Genomic DNA, 25,752 nt, shown 5'->3' with positions numbered 1-25,752 from the left:
GTTTTAAAATTCTAACAAAAAATGCAGGGAACTCCCAGGCTCAGCAGCATGTCTTATAAAGTTAAATGAAAACTTAAACAAATAAATAGCTCACTAAAGTTTTCTACAGTAAATAAAGTTTTCCAAAATTTCAATATAACTGAAATGTTAATCTTTCACTTATCTTTGTTTTAAGTTCAAACAAAAACAAAAAGTGCAAGGAGTTCCCAGGGTCAGCAGTATCTCTTATAAAGTTAACTGAAAATTTAAATAAATAAATAAATAGTTCCCTGAAGTTTGCAGTTTGAAGAATGCAGTTCATGTAGGCTTTATGATGCAGTTACATTATGTCTTAAGTCTTGAACAGCAATATCCTGCTCCTCTCTACAAGAAACTATCAAAGACAGCTTCAGGACACACTTCATCTAACAATATGTCATTTTCTGCTGCTTGGGATCTCTCAATCAACACAGAAAAAGGTAAAGTACTTGGTAGTTAAACAGCCATTATTGCCCTACAGTTTTCTCTCAGACAGACGGTACTTGCTGTCAGTTTCTGCAGCTTCTCATGTGGCTTACACAAACACAAACACAAACACAAACACACACACACTATTCACTAGCCATCCCCTCAACGTGCTTCCCTGCAATCTCTCTCTCTCTCTGTGTCTCTCTTTCTCACACACACTTCTTACTTTTATAACTATTTCAGTATCAATGTTATCAGTAACCTTGTTTCAAGGGATTAAACACTAAATAGCCTAAAGCATCTTCACTTTAATAATCAGTGTTTATCGTAGGAACAGACAGCTGCCGCCAACGTCTTGGGCCTCACAGTAACGTTAGTAGTCGTGAGTTGTAGAGTTTCTCATGTGACTTCCACACAAACACACACTATTCTCTACCATAACAGACATTCTCCCCATTGCTACAGTCTGCTGAGCATCTAGAGCCGCGGACCGATGGGTTAACGTTACGCTAAAAGCTAACCAGCCTTCACCTCGACGGGCTTCCCTGCAATAAAACCGGACATATCGATATTATCAGCAACCTTGTTTCAAGTGATTAACAGGCACGTCTGGAGGGACTGCGAGCAGCAGAGCTGCCGCTTATGTTTATATAACGTTAATGGGCTCACAGTAATCTTACTAGTAGTTGTCAGTTGTAGAGGACTGGGATTTTTATTACAATTTCGGGAAACTCTGCTGCCTTAACTTACCTTCAAAACAAGTATTTGCTCTCCGGACCTTCTCCACCGTGTGTGTAAGGACTGTTCATGCACCGCTTACACTGCTGATTGGCTGTTACCGTGGCTCTGCTTGTAACCAATCAGATGGTGCTGTGGGTGGGACAATGCTGGCGACAGAGTAGTGACAGCAGACAGAGAGGCGCGGCTGCATCAGAGCCAAAATAACCCAGTTTTAAATTGATCTCTTATCGGCTGTCGAATTTTAAAAAAGGCCGATGCCGATATGCGTCAAAATGCTGAATATCGGCGGCGATAATCGGCCCGGCCGATAATCGGTCGATCCCTAATATTTCCAGCACAACACAACTGATTATATTGCAGTTATTTATGCACAGGGTGTGATTTTCTTTGATCACTCGTTCTATCTGTCTGAACTGTCATTACAATTGGAGAAGATCTGTCGGTAGAAACGCAGCCAAGAGGTGGTTCCAAAGTAATGCCCTCGAAAAGATATGTGTTACTGTCTGAGTGCCATGAGAACAGATCTGGCACTTCGACTTTCTGACTAAATATGCCAAAACATGAAATTTCCATCATCTCTCCATCATTGGTGGCGTTTTAATTTTTATTTCTTTCAGCAAAGTGTTGAGTGTCTCTTTAAGATACTTTACTACTGATTCTTGATCTTGATTCTTGTAAAAAACAGTTTGACTAACACATTCTTAACTCATTGTCAGTTGGAGCTTGCAACCAAATCTCAAAGCCAATTTAAATTTTTGTCTTTTAACTTTTCAGTCTATGCCAGAAGTGAGAATGTGTTGTGTTGGTCAGTATCTTTTGCTTGTGATCATCTTGTGGTTGCATTTTAGCCAATATTTGACTAGTTTCACAATAAAACATATAACGTCAAGGACCGCCACCACTGGATGGAAATGAGAGACCTTCCACTGCAGTCCCACACTGACTGTTATTAGCGCTCATAGTGGCACAGTTTAGATCAGTTCCCTATGACAATTGTAGTTAATTGACATGGGGACTGGTCAAAATGTTTCTGATTTCATATGGACCTCCAAGAGCTTTTCTGTGATCCATCAAATGTCAGTATGAAGTTCAGGGAATTAGGATCAGTACCTGCTTATAATTCCAGGTAATATAAAATGTATGTTTTGTATTATACATGTAGAGTTGGGTGAAAAGTTCATCAATCAGCTTCCGTACAAGCCTCCAGTTCATTTAGAGGCTGTTTGTGAAGAATGGAAATAGAATGAATAACTTAATAACCTTAATAAGCATCAGTGGCCTTGAAAGCATGTGTCCATCATAATGTAAACATGATAGCTTGTTACTGCTACAACAGTAAGCTAGTTGATGATGGATGAAGATAGGTAGTCGTTGACAATATACCTTACAACAAAGATTGCCTTTTTTGTCTGATACCTGCCATGGATGTTGTAGTTTCGGGCCAAACACATATTAGTGTAGGCTGGTTTTGGTAGGAAAATACTAGATATTAGTTCAGGTTTTCACCACCGTTCACTGTTTTAACCCATTTTAGCACATCCCCGCTTTGTATTACTCTCGTACCCGGCCTGAAAAAAATCATAAAACGTCAAAACAAACCTTCTCTGCTCCCTGCCTCTGCGCCAGGTCAGTCAGAGATCCTGTGATTGGTCCTCTATTCATTATAGACCAAGCAAAGACAAGCTAACAGCCCCTTGTCTCCTCCCCCTCTGAGCTTCATTCATTATAGATCACCTGCCCCCACCTGCACGGCTTCATTACTCCCTCATTTACAGCTTCTATGGTCTGCTGACTCTTCTTTTTTCCCCAGTGCTTCACAGCCCTCCCGCTGCTGCTGTCTCAAACACCAGCATCACCCCACTCTGTGTCTGCCTCCCCTCCCCTCTTTCTATCCTTCTCTCCCGACACCCATCCTGTTTTCTCATTTTTACCATTAGGTTATTTAACTCTTCTTGCAGGCAGTCCTTTTCAGTGATGGCAAATGACTGGGTGCAGTTTGTTGATTGCGTTTTAGTGCTTGTGTCAGTCGTTTCTGGGTCAGTGAGGCGCAGAGTCAGTGACCCCCCCCACATATGACACACACATAACCCCTCTATTTGTCAGACACGCATACACACACATAGACTGCTTCTAATATCAACCTTGCTCCATTTTTCTTTACTCCCTTCCTCTGCTGAGTTGCTCAGTGATCACCAAGGAATTGATATAACCAATTTAATAAAAGCACACCTGCAATTATTGGCACATGAGCCTTGTTTTAAATGCTGCATGAGGTGCAAGAGGTGAAACTTATTAAACCTGCATTTAGGGGTGTAGTATTGCAGGATAAAGAACAAACTAATTGACCTATAATGAAGTATAATTATTTATTATTATTTGACTTACAACATTTTTCACCAAGCTTGCTGCATTGGGTTTATTCCTGTTCATATGCTCTATTTCTCTTTCTGTGTTTAAGTCTCAGCTGGTTTTATTGCTTGTTTCATTGACCTTGTTTGGTACTCAGCAGACAAACCATCCAGAGAAAATCACAAGTACAAACATAGTGATGTGGCCTTGGGCTTATTCTATCATAAGTTAATGGTTAGCTGTGCAAGGTTGCCTGGGTGTGTGTGTGTTTGTCTGTATATTTTTCTTGAAATGTATAAACTTGTTGATGGTAAATGAATTGAAGTATGTGGAATCCACTCACTTAAGACTTTTCACACTGTCTCCAACATGTTCTCACACTTGCATTCAAATACAATAACCCCCCCCCCCACCACCACCACCATTTATTTGGTTGTTTAACACCCCTCGGATGTGCATCAGTTTCAGCTTTATACAAAGGTAGCTGCTGTAGAGCTCTGTCCTACCCTTCTAAAGACTAATATCAGTTTTTCAGGGTAGTTATATAACTTATTAAAAAGTTCTCCAACTCCGTGACTATGAAAATGCAAGGATTTTTCAGGCTAATTGGGAGCAGCACAATGCCCAGGTTGGCTGCACCAAATGTTATTGTATTCTGCTGAACAATTTTAAACTCAATGCAACAAATCTTTGGAGGATAAACATAATTGTGATTCTTAGCCACACTAGTGCCCTGGCTCTAGGGATGACATTTGCTCTCAATTTGCATACTTCCATTATTGCACTGTAATGTAGTATACTGTGTGCACTGTATAGTCACTGGGATAGTGTGTGAATTTCGACAGGACGGTGTTGTCTCAAATCAAACACTGCCGGTGTCCACTTACCAGAAATGACGATCACAACATTTGACCATGATTGGCACCAACCTAAATTTCTGCCCCGCCTTCCGTTGTGTATCCATGATGGCGACTGTCGAGGATGAGAAGTGCCCAGCTTTTCACATTCAACTTTTTGAGTCTTACTATAATAATACTTATAATGCACTGCATGTTGCCATACTTGCCAGTATGAACACGCACACACATTCAAAACATAATTTAAGTGTGGAAGTAGAAGTAGAAGTAGAGAGGCAGGAAATGTCTGTCGGCCCACCATTTTGATCCAGAATGAAATATTTCAACAACCAATGAATGGATTTTCTTTTACATTTTCTATAGAAATACATGGTCCCCAGAGGATGAATCAGACTATGGTGCTCCCCTGCCTTTTATTCTGGCACCACCATGATGTTGACATTTTGACATATTTATCTTACTGAAACTATTTAATGGATCACTCAATGGATCACTTTTGTTTATGGTCCCCAAGAGGATGAATACTAATGACTTGTGTGATTAATGTCAAAGGTTTCACTTACACAGTGAATATATCAACATCTACTGGATGGTTGAGGTTGGAAAACAATTGTGAATATAAAGCTTGAACAGCAGAGGTCTGCCTGTATGTGTGCTGACATTTTCATTTATTTCCACTCTACGCAGGCAGTAATTAATTTATTTACTTACCTAACAAATAAACAGCATCTTATGTTCATCCTAAATGAAATACTGGCTTGATTGCACCTTGTCTCGATGACATATGATGTTCACATATATTGAAAATGCTCCGCCACCTACTGTATCTGGACTTGAGATATTTTCGGTGGGTTTTCTGGGGATGAGCAATGCTGCATTGTTGTCATTAAAGTTGATATGGGCTTTATGATTGTTATGTCTTCAAAGCTGAGTCTTTGTACAAACAAAAGCCCCTGTCTCAGATGAGGAGGCAGGAATAAACTTTATTCCAAAATCCTCTCAGGGACAAACACATTTCTCTGCTCTGCCTAATTATTCCACTGGGTTTCAGGGGTGGTTGGACAGTGTTTTAAGAAGCCAGTTCTCCAGGGATTAATTTCTCTCATGCTTTGCCTAATTAAGGTATTAACAAAATGTAATAAAGTCTAGCCAGAGGATGCTTCCAATGAGCACATAGCTTGTAGCTCCGGCTACCACATCAAATATGTATTTAATCTAAGTATAATGTAGTGGGTCCACAAGATAAACACATTTACCCACAGCTATAAAGCCCTGGGATCGATATAAGCGGTTTCTATGTTTACTCTCTTGTTTGTAGTTTGATTGCCTTCTGGTCATTCTGGGAAGTGGAGAAGCAGAAAAAGCAGAGAGGTAAAGCATAAGAAAGAAGCACAGAGTAAGAAAGCACTGTCTCAGTAGTCTTCCTTGTCATTACAGCTATCATCATCATCAAAAGGTGTTGCCTTTTGATGATGAAGATGGTCTGTATGAAGAGATCTGATGATGGAGCTCAGGGTTTATGGTACTGTGGAGTCCTTTTGGTGTCAAAGTCTGTCTGGCTTTAACTAGTCTTTAATGCTGAGGACAGTCTCAAGTACTCAGCCAAAATTAGCTTTAGTGTATCTCTCAAATGTGCTGCTTTGAACAGGAAGAGGGCTTCAACTGTCCCCACTGCACAGCAATTATGTCATCAATGAATTGTCTGAAAACATAGACGGGTTGAGTCGCATCTTTAAAATCTTTTCCCAGCAGTGATCATTAAAGTTGCATCTCAAAAAAAGAGGCAATTAAAGTAACGTCTCATGTAAATATTTGAAAATATTGTATCTGCTGTATGATTTTGTACTGTATGTTACGGTGCGGTTGGTTATTCTATCTGTCTGTCTGTCTGTCTGTCTGAATAAAATTGCTTAAATGGCTCATTATATGGGGAGTTAGCTCACTTTGCACAGAAACACTCATGAGCTGTATACCATACTTTGTACTGTGCAATCCAGTTATGTTATAGTTTTTGAATTTTGAAAATTTTATTACAATTGTCCCTAAACTGTCTTTTATCATCTTAAAAGTAGAAAGAAATACTGAGTTAAGGCATTTCTTGCATGGTCATGGTTACTGAATATCTTTTGGATGCTTTTAACTCTACCAAGCTCAACTAATGGTCTTTTTTCCACTCTAACAAAGCTGTGAATAAACTGCAGACCATACAAAATGCAGCGTTTCAAGTGCTGACTATGGCCAGAAGAAGAGAATACATTACACCTGTTTTAAGATCCCTTTTATTTGCAGTTATTTTTATAATACACTTTAAGATGCTGCTCATTTTTTAAATCCCTCAGGGGACAAGTGCCTGAATACATAACACTTATAAGCTAAGTCTCAGTCTAGATTTCTGCATTCTTTGGCCTTTTAGTGGTTCCCTGGGCCGGGACTAATACCTGGCTTTGGGTCCTCACCTCTAGAAAAAGCCAGCCGGAGCATCACAACCTGCACTTCAAGAAACAGTTTGTCAGAATGTGAGCAAAAGGGTCAGCATGGGATACAGTAAATTACAGTACTATGGACCAGGTCAAGAGGAAATCTGGACTTGATGGTGATGGTGATTATAAGGAATCAAATTCTGGGTCCTTCTCGCTGCACTCTGCAATTCTCTTTAATTGTTATATAGTCAAAATAGTAAAAATATGTTTGTGTACTGTGTCAGGTTCATGTGTATCACCATGAGGTATAGAACAAACAGGCAGTTTTAAGGACTCCCAAATGAGAAAAGGCTTTGTTTTGTGATTTAGATGAAATTGAAGACAAAATGTTCTGTTGTTCATATGTATAGCGATTTAGGGGATACACTTTTTTTAGTAAAATGTCTATCATTTCTGATTAATTTGTGTGGTCGAAAGATTCCGAAAAAGAACTTCTTGTTTGAGTAAACTTGTTTGAGGAAGGGAACATTTTCTGTTCTTTCTTCTTTGTTTGCATGTTCTTGTATGACAAATGTTTCATTACTGCAAGAATTTTATTTAGACTTATAAATCTATGTGGGCTGGACATGTACAAAAATAGCAGGCAAGTAATTATAGAACATACTGTTCTACAGAGACAACGGAGGCAAAAGTTTTGGAGAATGTGTTTGTCTCATGTTTGCTCATAGAAGATATGTGTTTCAAAGTTTCCTTAATGGCAAATGGCATTGTTTCATTGTGGTGGGTGAGACAGGTCTAAACAAACTCAGAAAACCTTTTGGAAAAAAAATGATTAGTGACACTTAACTGTGCAACTTTCATTACTGGTTTGAAGAGGATTTATTTGTGATAGAATATAGTTTATACATTTTCCAAGTCTCCATTGGTGCACTTAACAGCTTCAGCACCATGGACAGCTCTAGAAGCTTCAATAATGCACTACCTTTTTTTTCTTCAGTGATCATCACCACTCAGGTTGTAAAAGGTGTACTGCTGATATATGGAGAAATAACACTGCCTATAGAAAAATCTCTATATATATATCCCTATCTATATATGTGTATAGAGGCTATAAATGTATAATGTTAAATCAACAAAAACTAACGCAGGCAGCATGAGTTATGTTTAAATTGTACAACTCTGCTGAACAAAGCGTTAATCTCCCTGCACACGGCATGGCGTCTCGTGGGGCATCATTATTCTTTATATGTAACAAAGCGGTGGGTCGCTCGCACTGCCTATGAATGAACTGTATACTTAGACCACTTTTGCAAGCTCTTTTAAATGACTCCAGGCATTTCTCTCCGACTGCGCTTTTAACGAGGACCATAATAATTCTGTATGTTAACTAACCCATGCAAAGACTAAAATACCCGGAAGGCAAGTGCGCCTTACTGTCCGTTTTAGGTCAAATACTCAATCAGGTGAAAAATGTTGAATCAACGTTTGGCAACTAAATCCAGGCAATTTGTGCCTTAGGCAAATCTAATTTGATAGCCTAAAATAGCCCATTGCAAGTAAATCTCAGGTCGAAGTCACTGCGAGGCTGCCAAACAAGGTAATTCCATGCCTGAGGTTTTTAATTATCGCGCTCAGACAAAGGCAAAACGGGATTACGGGGGCCTACAGTAGGGCAGAGATGCCAAATCACTTCTTTCAAACCAAACCCTCTCCCTCCCTCGCTGCATGTGTCATGAATTACATCAGGGGATCAGGACTAATGGCTGTGTGGGTGTTGTGTCCCACATCAGATCATTTATCACACTGAAAAAACAATAACACACAAGCGGGATATCAGCCAGGTAGCCGCCATAAATTCAGCCGCATTACCCGGTTCTAGGTGAAGTTTTGGTTTAAGGTAGTGTTAGATGCAGGAACGTCTGGTCTTGGCGTCAACCTCAGGATGACCATAGACACCCCCCCCCCCCTCCCCACCCCCGCAAACTTCCTCCTCCCCCTCCCCGCACCCCCTCTCGATCCCTCTCCTGCTATTTGAATAGAGAGCCTGCAGAGCACTCTTTTGTTCAGTAGCGCTCAGCTGCTGGAGAGGTGAGCACCACTCTCGCAGGCGCTCATCCACTCATCGCGACTGCTGCTTCCTCGGATCGTCTCCGGAAGACGCGAGCGGACACTTGCTCGAGACAGAAACCCACTGCAGCCAAAATACGACACAGTCCCGCCGCCTCCCCCCCCCTATCCCCCACCATCGGTTTGTCCCTCTCCACCCGACACCCACAACTGCTTCACTTTCACTTATCACTTGCGGGGCTTTTACGCGTCGTTGGATGGTCCAGCTCCCCGTCAGTGGCGCTACCACCTGCACCATATCAGACCGACGCTCCTGTAAGGCTGCAGCATCGCTCTACATTCCTGTGAACTGGACCTCACTTCATCCGAAAGGTGAAGGCGAGTTGTTTTTGGATGTTTTTGTTTTGGCATTCCTCTACAGGATTAGCAGATGAAGTCAATTTGCTGTTTTTGTTTTCCCTCCCACACACACAAGAAAAAAGGGTGTTTCACAGATTTTGTTAACTACAGTCGGTAATGACTTGGAGATGAGGATGTCAGCATTGTTTAATGACAAATATATGTGCTTTTGATGAGAATTACATTGTAAGAGCTTGATTCATTGATGAATAATCCCTCTAGACTGTTTCATACTTATGTGGGTGATTTGCAGCAAAATGAACAGTGTTGAGTTTCTTTGTTTTCAATCATTTATTTAATCCTTGTCACTAAATCCATCCTTTCTCCTGAGTTATAGAACTAGGAGTAGTTTTCTTTTACAAATCTATTATTGTCTAAGTATACTGTTGTGCTTTTGTCATTTTTTTTTGCCTGTTTGCATGATGTCATGATAGTCCCTTTATGCTGCATCTGTTAACAAGTAATAAATGAAGTGCAGTCAAATTCCCTCTTTTGTTTTCCCCTGTGGAAGCAACTTATGTTGAGTAACTTAAAAATTGACACACCGTAAGATTTGAATCTGTATTACCATCATTCCACCTCTTGTTGCGAAAAACCCTTTTCTCCCCCCACCTACGAGCCTTCAGGTGAGCCAGATAGGGACAGAGGGAGCTATTGGATTGGGTGAAAGTCGATAGGCAGCGCAGCCAGGGCTGTCAGCACTGTCGGCGAACCAAAGAGGGGAAACCCGAGACATTATCTTGGCTGGCACTTACACTCTGCCAAATGGGTCTCTCAGTTATTTTGGGTGGAAGAAACTTTGCTGTCGTGCAGCAGCACCTCAAGGCTACAAACTGATGGAAGTGGAGGGGGGTCCGAGCACTGCTTGCGCTTTGCTGCCACAGTCAAGTAGCTTCTGCAACATGGCTGCTATCTCTCAGTGAGAGATGTTGTTGAGGGTGGAAAAGAAAGGAAAGAAAAACAACGTTGGACTTTTGTCTGTTTGTCTTCATTTTATGAGTATATGGCAGTGTGTCAGATAAAGAACAGCAGCAGGAATAGGAGCGGAGTTGCTCATGACCCCCTGGGAAATTAAGCAGAGATTCAACCTAGCAGTTTTTGAAATGGTTACCAATCTCTCTCTCTCTTGCTCTTACTCTCTGTCGGTCTGTCTTTCTTGCTCTCACTGCTTGTCTCTTGTGTTTGCACATGCATGGGCGCAACACACATGCAGTCACTCAGACAGTTTACCTACAGTGTCTACCAGCAGTCCTTGGCAGAATTGATCCCACACTCATTTTCTCTGATATTTTATCCCTCTCAACAGCCTGTCGTTACACACGTTTGATCCTGTATTTGGCCTTAGCATTGGCAGAGTGAGCCTTTATGTGCAAGGCCAAGCCACTACCTGCAGACAGGCTGGCTGATGGGTCAGGAGCTACTGTTTCCCAACTGATGCAGAGCGGCACCACAGATACACAGATATCAGAAAACAAAAGCTCCATTTCCATTCTCGGGCTGACTGTAGGTCAAATGCTCCCTTCTCACTGCTTGAGCAGCCATGTGTAGGTCTTTGTGTGTATGATATGCTCCTGTGCGTGTCTGTTGATCACCGCTGTTGCCAGTTGCTGAATTGTTGCAGTGAACTATGGTCATCATCAGCTCTCCAGCTGCACTAATAGGATCTGGCTCCACATTTAACTGCTCTTTAAGTCCTTCTCCTGCCTTATGCTTCTTTCTGCCTCTTTCACTCTCATGCATATTGTAGAAGGTGTCTGTGTTTGTCTTCCTGTCTCTTTCTTCTCTTGTCATTTCGCTCTGTTTGGACTCTTGCACTGGATCACAGGCGCTGCTGTTAACGCCATTGTTCTCAGAAGAAGTGTTCCTTTCTGTGGCATTGCCAGTTCACTGCCCCCATTTTCACATTTTCTGTGTGATGAGGCATTACAGTGGATGAACAATATTCCTTTTAGAGAGAGGTTCATTGCGTCTTAGTGGCTCCACTCCAACTGTGGTCAAGACCAAAAGCAGCTCAGAAATGTCGTCATCACACCTCAAGAGTACAGATGAGAATGAGAGAAAGAAAAAGGAATGAAAGAAAGTGAGGGAGGTAACAGACTGGGAGAATCTTACAGTATTATCTGCTCTTTGCATGAGGTTGTGTTGTCACATATTTCAATAATGTGTCTTTTCTGCCTGGCTGCGTTCAGCTTAGTGCAGACACTTGTAGCGGAAGATGTGAATGGGCAAGAATTCAATTTTGCACTTGAGTAGTGTCCAAGCATGTGAATGGGAAACTGAATTTTTACAGAGGTTTTGCAAATGTAAGACATTAATATTCCTACAATGAACCCTTCTGCTATTCTTAAAACAAACAAAGCCGCCTTGGCACAGGATGAAACAAGGGAGATCAGCCAAGCAACTGCACAGTGTCAGCAAAGAGGATCTCGGGGCTTGAGTTTGGCTGTTTAACTGTTGAGAGCCTCAAGCTACAAATCCTATAGTTGGAGGAGAGGTGGTGCTATGAATCCGCTGTGATCCTGTTGGGCCTAATAACTGGTTACTTTGCAGTGGAAAAATAAATTTTTATTAAAATTTATGTTTTTGATTAAACTTCAAAACTATAGGCTCACTGTGTATGGTACAGATTAATGTAGTGTTTTTGGCAATGGTGGTAGAAGGGGTAGGAGGGGTGGTGGAAGATTCCTGCAGAGAGAGACTAATTTACAGACTTAGATAACCCTGATCCAATTAAGCAGTGGAAACACTCACAGCAGCCTATACACATATTCAGTTGTATTTGTATAAATGATCCTGATTGTGTGTGCTGTCCATTGTCAGTTCAGCTTCAGGTCTGTGTGTGGCAGTGGAGCCTATGAGCACCTATGCTTGCACATATGACCATAAATCATATTTTAGGCTGAGATCCACTTGGCACCTTCATTCCCCCAGTCACAGGGTCGTTTCATCGGCTTAATGAAGGCTGTACCTTTGCTCACCAGAGGACGTCAATCTGCCTGATTGACAGCTCCGCATCCTTTCAGTCCTCCAACTTGACACCACAGAACAGATGGAGTACAGCCTAAGTGGGCTGCTGTTAGCTTTGCCTTGGCTAATAATATAATAGTCTGGCATTAGCCATATTGAGCTCGCCACCGCACCTAGAGCCAAGCAAATGAGCAGCGCAGCTGGGCCGTCATGGCCAGTGGCAGAGAAGACAAAGCCCAGGAGGCACAGAGCCAGAAAAAAAAGGTAGTTTACCACAATCCCTCCAGACGCAGCTCATGAATATTCATCAAAGATCCCCCCTGTCCCCCTCCTCCCCAAACCCAGCTCTGCACCCCTCTCCCACCAAATGTATTATTCAAAGGAAGCATTTTCCCTATTAAATACTATAAATAAATAATGACATCTGGTAACAGTTTTTGTCTGCTGAATTAATGACAGGGGCACAGTCAAGTATCTTCCAGTGATTGTTAGAGGGGGTGAGGAGGGTGGATATCCTCATAGCTACCTCTCCTCTCCTGGCCTTTCCTTTGTCTCACCAGTTGGGTGCGATGCCTCCTTTGTTAAAGTCAGGTGGCATGTCAGTAGATATGAATTGGATTGTGTCTCTATCACTCTCCTCCTAAAAACATCCTGAAGGTGCAGCAAATAATACATGGTTGTTTATTATACCATTATGCCAGTGTTTTCCTGTGTGAGCGAATCCACAGGAAAAGAAAAGCTCCCCGTGGGCTCTTTATGTGGTTTCAGCACCGGACAGCTCCTGAAGCATTGCCTCCTTGTTCTTCTTTCCTGGTAAGCAAAAACTTGAGAGGGCACATCTTCACAGACACCGTGGATGACTGAAAGATGCGTCACTGAAGGATATCAAGTATGTAATGTAGGCATCATTGTTGTACAGGCTGTATCTGTCAGACTCTGATGAGCTGGTAAACAGGGAGCGCTTGAGAGGCCTACAGATGGCCAATGTTTTCCATTCTAGTGTGCCACGATTCCCAAAGGAGAAGCACATTTTGTTGTGTGTGATTACGTGTTCAATTTTGATTTGCAGAGGTACAAAGGACTCCTGGATCTGATAGTCCAGTGTATTTCCAGGCAGGAAGATCGTAAATACAGCAAGAGAAAAGCGAAACACAAGTGGGTAGAGGAAGAGAAACACAAGCCATTGTTACTGAGAGTGATTTCTGTCTGTCTCTCTCTACCTCACCCTGCCTGAATTCCACACAGCGGGGCTATTTATGAAGCCAGGGCACCAGTGTGATGCCTACAAAGCTCTCCTCGCTAATCAGAGATCTAGCTCTGGGCTTGCCGAAACCAATCATAGGGATTTATGGGAGAGAATAGGAAAGTAGTGTAATTAATTTTATTCAGATCCCTTGCACCCAGGTCGGGCTGATCCATGCATGCTGACTTCCTATTTTACATGATGGTTTTGTTCGTGTGTAGGATTTGCATGCGTGTGCGTGCAGCATTTGACTTTTCCTGCTATTGATATTGGTTAATAATTTTTAGTCACACAAAATAAGACACAATGTGACTTTCCCTCCTTTGTATTATCCAAACAAATGCTGAATGCTGAAAGAGCATAATGCGTAGAATGCCTTAGTGCATAATTTCTGTAAAATATTGCCGCTTCAAAAGGTTTGTTGTTGGCGCATTTTGTTGTTGTGAAAAAAAAATCACTTCTGCTTTTCATTCCATATACCAACCAGAAGAAACAGGTTTCTCTAATCCTCCCGTCTGTCTCCCTGTAGGCACAGAGCTATGAATCATATTTTTCTTAAAGGTTTTTTATTTTTGTGGTAATACTGCCTTTTAATGTTTTCACATCACTCAGTTTTTATGTTTTTGATCACACTGCTTTGTACAAAGCCAGACACACAGATACCTACAGACAGAGACATGCATATACACTTAGATAGCTATGTCAAAACACAACAACTGGCTGACACTCACTGACATGGATACTCTGTGGTGTTAACATCACCAGGATTGCGAACATTGGCTACTTAGTACTAAGTACAGCTGCAGGTATTTGGTCACAAACCAAAATATTGAACATATTATATTTTTGACCTCATGATGACGCTAAATGAAAAGTCAGGGGGATCACCAATGATATTATAATTCATCCTGAGGGGAACAGGATGTGTCAAAATTCATGACAATCCCTCCAACAATTGTTAAGACATTTAACACAAAACCACAAATGTCAACCTCACGATGATGCTAGAGGAGAAGTCAGAGCATCACCAAAGCCAGCAGGATTTGCCATCTGGGGACCATGAATTTCTGTTCAAATTTTGTGGAAATCCTCATTGTACATGTAAACATATTTTACTTTATCAGTGAAAAATTTGACCTTCTAGTGAAAGGTTCTAGTGGTTCAAAATCCAGTATGAGTCATCTTCTGACAACCTTGGATGTCTAATGTACTAATTTTCATAACAATCAATCCAATAGATGACATTTTACTAAAAAAAAAAAAAAAAAAAACATTCAAAATCGTATTGCAAGAGTAAAAAGTCAAGAGATCACCAAAGTCAGTAGGCTTCTTCCTCTGGTCACTATGAAAGTCTGTATAAAATTGCAAAGTAATCAATCCAATAGTTGTTTAGATAGGTAAGTCTTGATGAAGTGATGGATTGAATGACTGACATTGCCATCAATAGAGCCATTACACTAGCGTGACTAAGAACAACAAACATACGCTCACGGGGGTTTAAAAAGAAAAAAAAATCTGTCAGCAGAGATTCAGACAAATGAGAGACAGACGGTTATACAGACACAGGTAGACAGAGAAACAGGCAGAGTGAGCAGCAGCAGCTGGACAACCTGCAGCCCCCACCAGGTGGATTTAGTCAATTGTGTCCAAACTCAGCCTTTAGGTGACACTTGGATTTATAGTCCATGTCAGTTCAGCCATCTGAGAGATATCAGCAAATCTTGTGCTTTGGCCTTGTGCGTGTGCGTGCGTGCATGTGTGTGTGTGTGTGTGTGTGTGTGTGGACAGGTCAGTAGAATCCAGAAATGTGCTGAGCTGAACAGAATTAGGCAGAAAGAGAGTGAAAAGACCAATGTCTGTCTGTCTGACGGACATATTAATTTCTCATTGTATCTAATATCTATTTCTCTGGCTTTCTACAATAGACAGCAGTAAAATTCCATTATCTTAGCTACTCCTAACCAGACTTTGATTCCTCTCAGATATTTCACTTCATGCCCTCTGCACCACCTCGGGGTGCGGAATGAAAAACTGGAGACATAATCAAATTGATTTTAATACCTAATTTGTAAGACTCATCCCAGGTCAGATGCTCTACCAGTACTGTCGCTAGTCATTCTGCAGGTGGTAATAAGAGCCAATGCTGCACCAAAGGGCTTTTTACATGGAGCTATGAAGCATGCTGCCTTCAAAGCTCTGAGGCATTTGAGTTGATGCTAGATGTCATTGGGATCTGGGGCGGCTAGCAGATGTGCAAGTGGGTTTGTAAGCAGGTAGAGGTTTGAAACTTTTGCTCAAGGACTGTGCTTAATGTGGGACTTTGTTAAGGGACCAACAATTTTTGAGGAAGGGAGGCCATTTATTTTTCCAACATTTCTTGCATTGTTCACAAGTAAACTGTATTTTTAAAGTGCAATTTCCATTCAAATTGCTTTTACTGCATTTTGTCAACACAGCAAACAGCAGAATCAAAGCACAATTGTTTGCTTTTCAAATCAGGAGGAAAACCAAGTCAGTCACCAGTTCAGCCAATAGTCTGCATGAATACAGAGGTCACTTTTTGTGGTCGCAGATTTTCATGTACAACGCTGTTAAACAATTACCATTTTGTGGCTTTGTGCAGAAGCTCTGCAGACGAATTCCCCGTCGGTGGTTAGGGTAGCTTTTCAGTTCTGCTCTGGCAAATTCAAAATGAACACTTCGTGTGGTTACCAGTTCTGTTTTTGTAATTAACTGTCACACTGCAAAATTAATAGAGAAGAAAATATAGCGTGGAAAATGCAGAAAATGAAAAGACGTTGCTGCAGTCAATCAATCATTAGTCAAGCAAGAATGATATTAATCAACTGCCTGTGTTGTGTGTTAGAGTGTGTGTGTGTTAGAGTGTGTGTGTGTGTGTGTGTGCACCCTTCTTTGTTTATGTGTGTGTCAATCTGCCATACACACATCTGCTCTCACCCTGTCTTTTCCCTCGACCCCTCATAACAATAAACCACGATGAAGTACCTCACCTTGTGTCCTTTCTCTGTCCACTTTCTCTGGGGGTTTTTCACCCTCAGCTGTAATTAAAGAGGTTGTCTGTGTGTCTGTCTGTCCTGATAATTACCCTTTGTGCAGAAGTGCTGGAGCCCTCCGGTTTGCTCCCAAACCTCTTTGATAAATTTGGCAACTGCTCTCAGAACAGTTACTGGAGCACCTCTACTGACTGAGTGCCTGTGGTTTGGCTTGTACGTCATTTGTGTGTGTGTGTGTGTGTTTGTTGGTGTGTGTGTGTGATTGAGAGGTTCGTCCAAGAGCATCGCTATCCCTAAGTGTCCAGCTCTGTGCTCAGATTGATTGGGGACTGCTGTCTGTGATGGAGCTTTCTCTGCACTGGACTGTTTGCTGAGCTGTTGATCACTGACCACTGTCTGGGGTTACTCCATCCGCACGGAGAACTGTGTGTGTGTGTGTGTGTGTGCGTGTGTGTGTGCGTGTGTGTGTGTGTGTGTGTGTGTCTGTGAGCGTGTGTGTGTGTGTGTGTACTGTCATTAATGAATAATCATTGTTTTACTCTGACTCTTCTTATCTGTGTTTACTTGCTCAGTCCAGCCGTTACATTAGCGTCCCGTCGGCTCAGTGGAGAGCGGCAGAGAAAACAGAGCCGCTTGTTTGTTGAAGGTGTAATTGTAGTAAAATGCCTCTCTCCACTGATGTCCTTTCTTTGCTTTAATGTGCGCTGGGACGTGTGCTCTATCAATATGCGACCGCCCACTTGCTTGCTGATTTTGTCACGAACATGCTCCAACCACACATGCAAAAATCCCTCTCCGAACTCCAAACACAGAAAAACAGAAGGATTTCCTCAGCAGTCAGGGCAGCGGGCACCTCAGGCGTTTGAGGCCGAGCCCTAATTGGGCCTCATCTTAGCGTGACCTTCATTGTTTTGACAGAGAGGGGATCAGAGGGAGACACTCCAAAGCTGAGGAGACTCATCTCTTCTTCCCTCCTCTCCTCTACATGTCAAACCACGAGGCTCAACAGTAGAGGAAGCATGTTCGAGCAGCCATTAGCTGCTTCACAGAGCTTTTCCTAAAGGGTCAAAGCTGTCTGAAGCTGTGGAGTGGATGTTTTAGCGCACACCTCAGTGGGTAGTCTGTGGATTTGTGTGTGTGTGTGTGTGTGTAGTGTGTGTGTAGTGTTCGTGCTTGACTGTATGTGTGTATTTTTTGTTTGTCTTGGCTGTGGCAGCACGAGATGAGCACCCGAGAACGGTCCAAATAGCAAGTCAGCTCTGCAGTGCGTGATGTGATTTACCGCTGAGCCATTAGCAGTCAAGCTGTGTGTGCTTCAGGTGTTCTCAGAGGGAATGGAGAAAGAAATACACCCCACTGCAGCGCACACTGGTTTCAAAAGCTCCCTTGTGATTCATTAGGAAAACATTTCTTTAGACCACCCACCTTCACTTTGCTGCCGCACAACCTATAGCCACAGAGTTTGCACACACTCTTGGTGATGAGGTAGCAGGAGAGCAATTTGGGGTGGATTTAAAAAAGCCAGAGGAGATTCACAGTGGATCATTGCTGTAGATTCTCCTCACTGGGCATTGTGTACAGAATATGTATTTGTGTGCTGTTATAGCGCTGCAAACGTCATTACATTTCAACACGAGGAAATCGACCGTTCTTTCTTTCCTCTTCTGCCTCCTCCTTCCTCCACCCTTGTGTCCCTCTGAACGTAACGCATCAAGGTCACTTGAACTTTGGCACGTTTAAGAGGCCAATCCCCCAATCATTCTTCTTGATTGCGCTGTTTATCCTTAATCAGGATCTCAGACAGGCCAAGCGTCTTCAACAACCCATCAGCACACACCGCAGCAATCACAGCGTTTGTCATTTCTTATGTATTACTACAAACAGCTTTAATTGGCTGCTGTTTCTCCCTAGACCACACTGCTGCTGCTGCTGAAGAAGCTGCTCAGGATTAATAGCACTTTTTAAAATGCAGACTGAAATTAGCATTGTAAATGAATTCTCAAGATTGCGATTTGACTGTAAGTGCCAATTATAAATGGCTGTTGTAAATGGTGTTTTTTCGATGGATCTTGCTCTGATCGCTCAGTGTTATGTGTCCCCTGACCTGGCAGGTTTTATGTCTGTGCTGAGCTTTGTTTAAACTGCCCACCTCCGTGCCATCCAGTGTTGTTGTATGTCCTAGCGGCTATTGCCTTTTCCTAAAGCCAGGAGCTCAGGCTGCTCATCTTGTCACAGCCACGGATCTGACTGCCAGCTCCCCAGGCCTCCTGTGGCATCTGCTCTTTGCATCGGTCACCAGATAAATGAGGTGTTTGCTTTTCTTTGGCAGAACGGTACCATTCAGAAGGTCAGAGAAGGTGGCTCCGCTGGGGAAAGTGAGCTCTGTTGATGCAGCTCACCGCTCTGCTCTTTAAAGGACCAGTAGTTCTGAATGTGCTAGCCCATTAACCACAAATCATGTATGCTTTAGGTTACTGCCAACTATTTCCCGAAGCTGGCTATAAGTATGTAGATGTATTTCCTGACTTCCCCTCCCCACAGCAACCTGTTTCACTGCTCTGCAGGATGGAATTCTTTTAGATCAATTATCCTCTTTTTGTAACATATTGATGTAGTTTTAAAATCTTTGCTTCACATTTCTGGAAGGTCCAACATTCAAGATTTGTATCAGCTACTATACAAATCTCTACAAAGGTTTTCATTCAAAACGACAAAAATTATAGCATTGCCCTTACAACTGCCAACTTTGGAGCATTTTGTCTTCCAGCCTTGATTTCTTGATTTCAGTACTTTTTAGCTGCCAGTTCTCAAGGTTTAGATGCAACAGCTTAATTGGACTTGATGCTAAGTAGAGTTTTCAAGAGTCTCTACGAACATTAATAAATCAGCCAAATGTTCACTCTGTTGAGTTAGTTACAAGTGTGTGGAACAGAATTTAATTCTGAACTGACACGGATTAAAAATGGGCACTCCAAGAAAGTTGGAAAATACTTATGGTTTGCTTTGGGAAAATTATGATCACAACCCTAAAATATTCCAATTTTTAGACACACTGGCAGCACTTCTGTTTGGATGGCTGTGTCAGTCTGTCCATCAGTTTGGTTCCAAGATGAAATATCTCAACAACTGTTGGATGGATTGTAATGAAATTGGGTTACACAGTCATTTCCCCCTAGAGACGAATAACTTGATGAACTTGATGATGCCTTGATGGTGAACATGGTAAACATGCTGCTGCTACACATCGCTTACCATCGTCACTATGGCCCTGTTCAGACCTGCCAGCTCTAAGTTCAGGTGACATTCGGAGGTGGTCTGGGCTACATGTGGCCACATTCTTTTAGCAGTGTAAGTGCAAATGCGTCCTACTCAACTGACTTCCTCCACAGTCTAAGTCCTGCCACAGTTTCATAGTGAATGGAAAATATTTTACTATTTTAAATGACTCAAACCTCATCTCAGCTGTGCACAGTGCACTGATTCGTTCAGCCTCTCCTTGCCCCACTCTCTCTCTCTTTATCTCCGTCGCGCTCATTCGAGACGCATGTGAGGACACATGGTAATGCCAGGTCTGAACAGGGCCTATGATCATGTTGCCATGCTGATATTAGCATTTATCTCAGCAATGCTGTGCCTAAGTACTGCCTCACAGAGCCACTGGCATGGCTGTGGACCAGTATGTTCTTTCAAATATGGCTCATAGAAGGAAATTTAGGGTCCAGAACCACGAAGCACTGTCTGACAAGCAGTAGTGACCAGGTGGAATACATTGTGTGTTTATTGTAAGGAAGTTTAGAAGGAAGTGTGATATTGCATTGGATGCACAATGTGAAGTTTCAAATATCCGCACCGGGTTCGATGTAATTCGTCTTTACAGATACAGAGTGTAATCCACAGATTTTCTCGATTTTTGAGTTGTAATTAAGTGTGGGGTTGAGACAAATGCTGATTACATATAAGTCCACAATATTGACAGACTTTATGCATCTCTAATTTCATTCTTCTTTCAGTATTTTTTGCCATTGTGTGCCTTTACACAGTAGAGAGCTGACAGTGGGCGACATGCAATAAATGTCTCCCGTCGGACTCGCACCGCACAGATGTTTGAAAGGAAAACAAATACACGATACAAAACGACAAAAACATTTGGATTTGGGAGAAATCTATTTTGCCAGTGGGTCAGCGTCAGTCTGCGTCTAAAGAATTTCGGATCCCTTCTTTTTAAAGGAATGATCTCCAACATCCTCAGTCAGTTCGTCTCCCTCCGTAAAAAGTTGTTTTATAGTCTTTTACTTCTCCGTGCTACGCCACTTCTCCACTCATCCATGTATCCACCGCTCCACATTCACCTCCCTCTTCTGTTTCTTTCAATTAAACTTTCCGGCAGATAATTTACTTAACAAAGCTCCCTCCCGACCCATCCGCCTCCACCCCCCCCCCCCCCCCCCCTTCCCTGTCACTCAGCTCAGCCTCTGCGTGAAAGTGCGTTTTGAATTAGCATCAGGTGTTTGTTTTTCCTCTCTCAGTAAACATTGTTTGATGAGTTAAATTAGCCTTGCCGACGCCTCCTCCTTCAGAGAGGAGGCGCGGGAACAACAGCGTAACTGAAGGGGTCTGGAAAGAAAAATAAATAAGTAAATAAAATGGCACACTTCTTGAGCACCAAGGCTTTGGATTCGTTCTTGCCGTTCGTGGCCAGGCTCTCAGCTTTGATTAGCCTGTAGTGTAGAAAATAACAAAGCCCAGTTAGTTTTTCGGACTGCTCATGCTTCAGTGCCCTTCCTGGCTTTTCTCATTTTGTGGCCTCACTGGATTTTTTTTTTTCCCCACTCAGGTAACATTTAAATCTCTCTCGGTCTGGATCTGGCCTTGGTTTGCAGCTAGCTTCAACTGTGGCTCATTGTCGGAGCATTCTGGGCTTTCATGTTTGTTGTCATTAATTATACAATTCCTACGTAAATAATGAGCATGCAAGGAGCTCTTATCATTACACATGGCAACTGTGTGCCTCTTCTTGTTTCTTTGTTTGAGTGTCTTTTACACCCTGAGGGAGTAATTTTGCACGAGTCTCTAACATAACATGAACAAGACAGTTCACACAAAAGCTCTTATTTCCTACAAATATCTCAATATGTAAAACAAAAAAGAATTAAGCAACAACCGTGTCAGGAAAATATCAATACCTCTCAACCCCATCTGTCTCTCTGCCCTTCCTTTTTCAAAAATCTCAATTTCATTGATGCCATATCATGTGTGTTAAGCCAATCACCTGTATGATCTTCTGTGGACATAATGCACCGCAGCAATTTAAACCAATTTTTCCACCATTTTTCAACCATCAGAGAAGCAGTTTTCCTCTTGCCCCAAGCAATAGCACATAGAGTTATTGTACCTTATTCTCTTGTCCAGTGATAGCAGGTCTTGTAGCTGTCAGAGTGCATGAGGAGAAACATATTTCTGAAGAAGAAAACGTCCTGTTCATATCTGGACTATCTTTTAATATTCTAAAATTACAATCTGCAAGATAAAAAGATGTTGCCCGGCAAGTTGTATTTAGGAAGTTAGGGAGAAGTCAAGTGAAACCCAAAAGAGTCCAGGACAGCCCTCCAAATTCACCTCATATGTGCTCAAATGAATATTTAACTTATAACTTTTTGGGAAATTAACTTTCTTGTTAAGAATTACGAAAAGAGAAGAAGGTCAATACTGCTCTCTGTTGGTTAAATATGAAGCTACAGCCAGCAGCTGATTAGCTTAGCATAAAGACTGGAAATGGGGAAAAGGCCTGGCTCTATTCAAAGGTAAATATAATTAGTGATCTTTAGAGATGATGGTCGGTGAATTGTTTTACCTTTGGACAGAGCCAGGTTAGCTGTTTCCCCCTGTGTCCAGTCTTATTCTCAGCTTCACCAACCGGAAAAGTGAGAGGACTGGAATTAATTGTCCTAACAGGATAGGATTAGGGGAGTTTGAGTTTACATTAACTGGATAGCTGGTAAAATTAGGAATAAAATCCTGTGTCTAATAGAAAGGCCTACTCTCTGGCACTGAAGTAACTGCTTGATAATTTACAGTATTTAATAGACATTTATGAGAGTGATATCCATTTTCTCATCTAACTCTTGGCAAGAAAGCAGATATCCCAGAATTATTCCTTTAATGTGTCGCACATTCCTGTTGACAAAGCACTTCTTTCACTTTACTTCCACTTCTGTCTCAACATTTGAACACTGTGACATTGTGGCAAAATTCTCTGTCTCTCTGTCTGTCAACTGTTATGCTGTTATGATATGTTGTGAGCTGATCCGACACTTTCTCCTCAAGTTATTGTGTGTGAAGAGTCTGCAGAAAGTGCTGAGCTTGAACTGCTATCAAGGACACATTATCCACGCCACAGGTTGGAAAATATGCCCCTCCCTCCCCTCCTCTCAATGCATTCTTCACTCGTTCGGGCTTTACCTCCCTCTTTACCTCCAACCAATTTCCCCGCCACCATTGACCAAACAGTGAGTCAGAACAGTGAGAACAGAGGAAAGAAAACATTTTTATGAATTTGTAGAAATACATATTCAAAGGCAGATTTTGCTGTTCACCCAAAAGGTTTCATCAGCTGCATTTAGTCATTTCTAGGTAGTCTGTCAACGAATTGAGCTAAAAATCTTCATTTTTTTTTTTTAGGAATTAATTGAACATGTGTGAAGCAGCTATTAAGATCAAATGTGTCCCTGTGCTCGCAGCACTGCATCTGGGGAAAGGTAGGGAATGGAGGGATGAGAGGCAGCCATTGCTTGAACAGTTGGCTGCACTGACAGGACAACATCCATCACGGCTTGATGGGCGACGGCAGGTTACCAGATATGAGCTCAAGGAGAGAGAGAGACAGAGAGAGAGAGGGCAGGTTGCGCCAATAAACACATATTCACAAATATTACCCCAATGTTTAACCCATCCTTGCTTGTGAAATATAAAAAGCAGTTTTTTTTTCCTGGAGGAAATTACAGACCATGTCTGTAATTTTCCTTAGTTGTTGTAGTGGGACCGATTACTCGATGCATGACTCCTCTGTCAGAATTGCAGATCATGACTGTAAAGTCCCACTGCAGTGGTAACGCACGAGGACAGCTGAGAGCCTGTGGCTGTGTGTGGTTGAGATGAGATGTGTAATTAGCCAAAGATGCCTGACAAACTGCTGCAGGTGCATGAGACATGAAGGGAAATGAGCCAGGAGAGAGGTCAGGGGAGAGAGGAGAGGAGAGGGGAGGGGAGAGGAGAGGGGAGGAGAGGAGAGGAGAGGAGGGGAGAGGGGAGGAGAGGAGAGGAGAGGAGAGGAGAGGAGAGGAGAGGAGAGGAGAGGAGAGGAGAGGAGGGGAGAGGAGAGAGAGGAGGAGAGGAGGGGAGAGGAGAGGAGAGGAGAGGAGAGGAGAGGAGAGGAGGGGAGAGGAGAGGAGGTGAGGGGAGAGGAGAGGAGAGGAGAGGAGAGGAGAGGAGAGGAGGGGAGAGGAGAGGAGGGGAGAGGAGAGGAGAGGAGGTGAGGGGAGAGGAGAGGAGAGGGGTTATTGTAGCCTATAAAATTCAAGGTTGACCAAGTGTTTTGCAATCAGGCAATCATATTTCATCATTTTATCTCCATCTCAATACCAGACCCAAATCTGAAATCCCTCTCTTTATTTACTCACTCTTTCCATTTGGGTGGTTCACAGTGTTTCTCATGAAGTCTGGAGAAGCAGTGCTTTGACGACTGCTGTAGTGTTGAGGACAAAATAGCAAGCCGGGTACAAAGCTACTGTATGAATTGGCCGGTTTGTTTGCACCGCCAAGAGTCCAGGTGGAAGAGGTGGAGGTTAACATCACCGATCAGGGTAATTAATTGCTCCAATTTAGTCATTAAGTGTTGAGTTGGAACCGAGAGCTGACACCTGCAGGGTCTCTGAGAGAGTCACAAAGAGAAAAGAGAGGGAAAGAGTGGAAGAGAGAGAAAGAGAGAGATAGGGCGTAGGAAAGTATTGACTGTGACGATTTAAGCAGTACATAAAACTAACAATGAAACAAATGAAATTATGCTCATGAAATGAGTAATGATACTGTAATAATGCAGTATTAGTTCATCATGCCGCTCATTCTGACTGTAGTACGGAGGTATGGGATTGTGTGTGTGTGTGTGTGTGTGTGTGTGTGTGTGTGTGTGTGTGTGTGTGTGTGTGTGTGGCCATTGAGGGAAATTCTGACAGGCCCCTGGAGTGAGACCTTCGATTGGGTCTACTTCTGCCAAGACACTCATCAGTGCTCCCACAGAGAGGGAGGAACGGCAGGAAATTGGATGGAGAGTGAGAGAGGAAAGAAAGATGGAGAGGAAAAATGTGGATGAAAGAAATAATCAAGGTAAAAAGAAGGAACAGCAAAAACTAGAAGAACCACATAGAAGCCAGATTTAAGAGATAAAATTTCAGACTCGAAGGTAATGCAACTGTTGATATACACAAAGTGCTGTTAATAAAAAATACATCCTGTTTCCAATAAGTGTAATGCTGGATGGATTTCCATGGAGTTTGATGCAGACATTTGTGTTCCCTATAGGATGAATCATAATTACTTTGGTGATCCTTTACTTCATTATCTAGTGCAGGTCAGGTCAGAACTTCAGTTTGTCCAGGACTTTGGTTTATAACCAAACAATTGCTGATGTGTGTGTAAGTGTGTGTGTCTGTGTGTGTGTAAGAACGTCTCACAGAGCTGCTCCCATGGACTGTTAGTCTTGTTTTAACCATAACCTAACCTTAACCAGGCAGATGCAGTTGCTGCACCTTAACCTAAACTTAACCATAGAGGTGGCAATTCAGAGAACATTCCTATGAATGGTTTTGTAACCGTCAAATGTGTCATTATGGCTCATATATTTCAAAATAAAACAAAATAAAGACCATTTGAGGATAATGCATCAGAAGATATTTAGATGAAGAAAAGCAGATAGAGAAGGGGGGAGAGGACCAGGCAGGTTTATAAACATCCAAGCAGTAGGGCGTCAATCCAGAGAAATCGGCTGCTCCTAGGCTCTTCGGCTAAAGCTGTTGCGTACACGTAACAGAGGGTCAGACCAAACTGCCCCGCATCTCTGTCCTATCAGGTCAGCCTGATGAAAGTGGTTTAACTTTACATGCTGCCTCTCCTTCTAAATCATCAACTTTTTAAATCTTTTCTTCTTCTACTCCTCCATCTTTAGTCTACATAGCCTTGTCTTCTTCTGTTTTCTA

At 42.3% G+C, this 25,752-nt stretch overlaps 1 protein-coding gene across 1 annotated transcript in view; it reads left to right on the top strand.

Annotated features, from left to right (window-relative positions):
- The first annotated feature begins 8,844 nt into the window (after positions 1-8,844).
- ncanb (neurocan b) overlaps positions 8,845-25,752 on the top strand; it is a 149,599-nt gene continuing 132,691 nt past the window's right edge. Inside the window, exon 1 of the mRNA XM_056378756.1 lies at positions 8,845-9,253. The gene's annotated coding sequence lies outside the window, so the exon portion shown is untranslated. The remainder of the gene's footprint in view (positions 9,254-25,752) is intronic.

The sequence above is a fragment of the Seriola aureovittata genome, chromosome 6 (genome assembly GCF_021018895.1).
Source record: "Seriola aureovittata isolate HTS-2021-v1 ecotype China chromosome 6, ASM2101889v1, whole genome shotgun sequence".
Classification (NCBI taxonomy): domain Eukaryota; kingdom Metazoa; phylum Chordata; class Actinopteri; order Carangiformes; family Carangidae; genus Seriola; species Seriola aureovittata.
The sequence above is the reverse complement of the archived record's forward strand: the minus strand, read 5'-3'. Positions and strand labels throughout refer to the sequence as shown.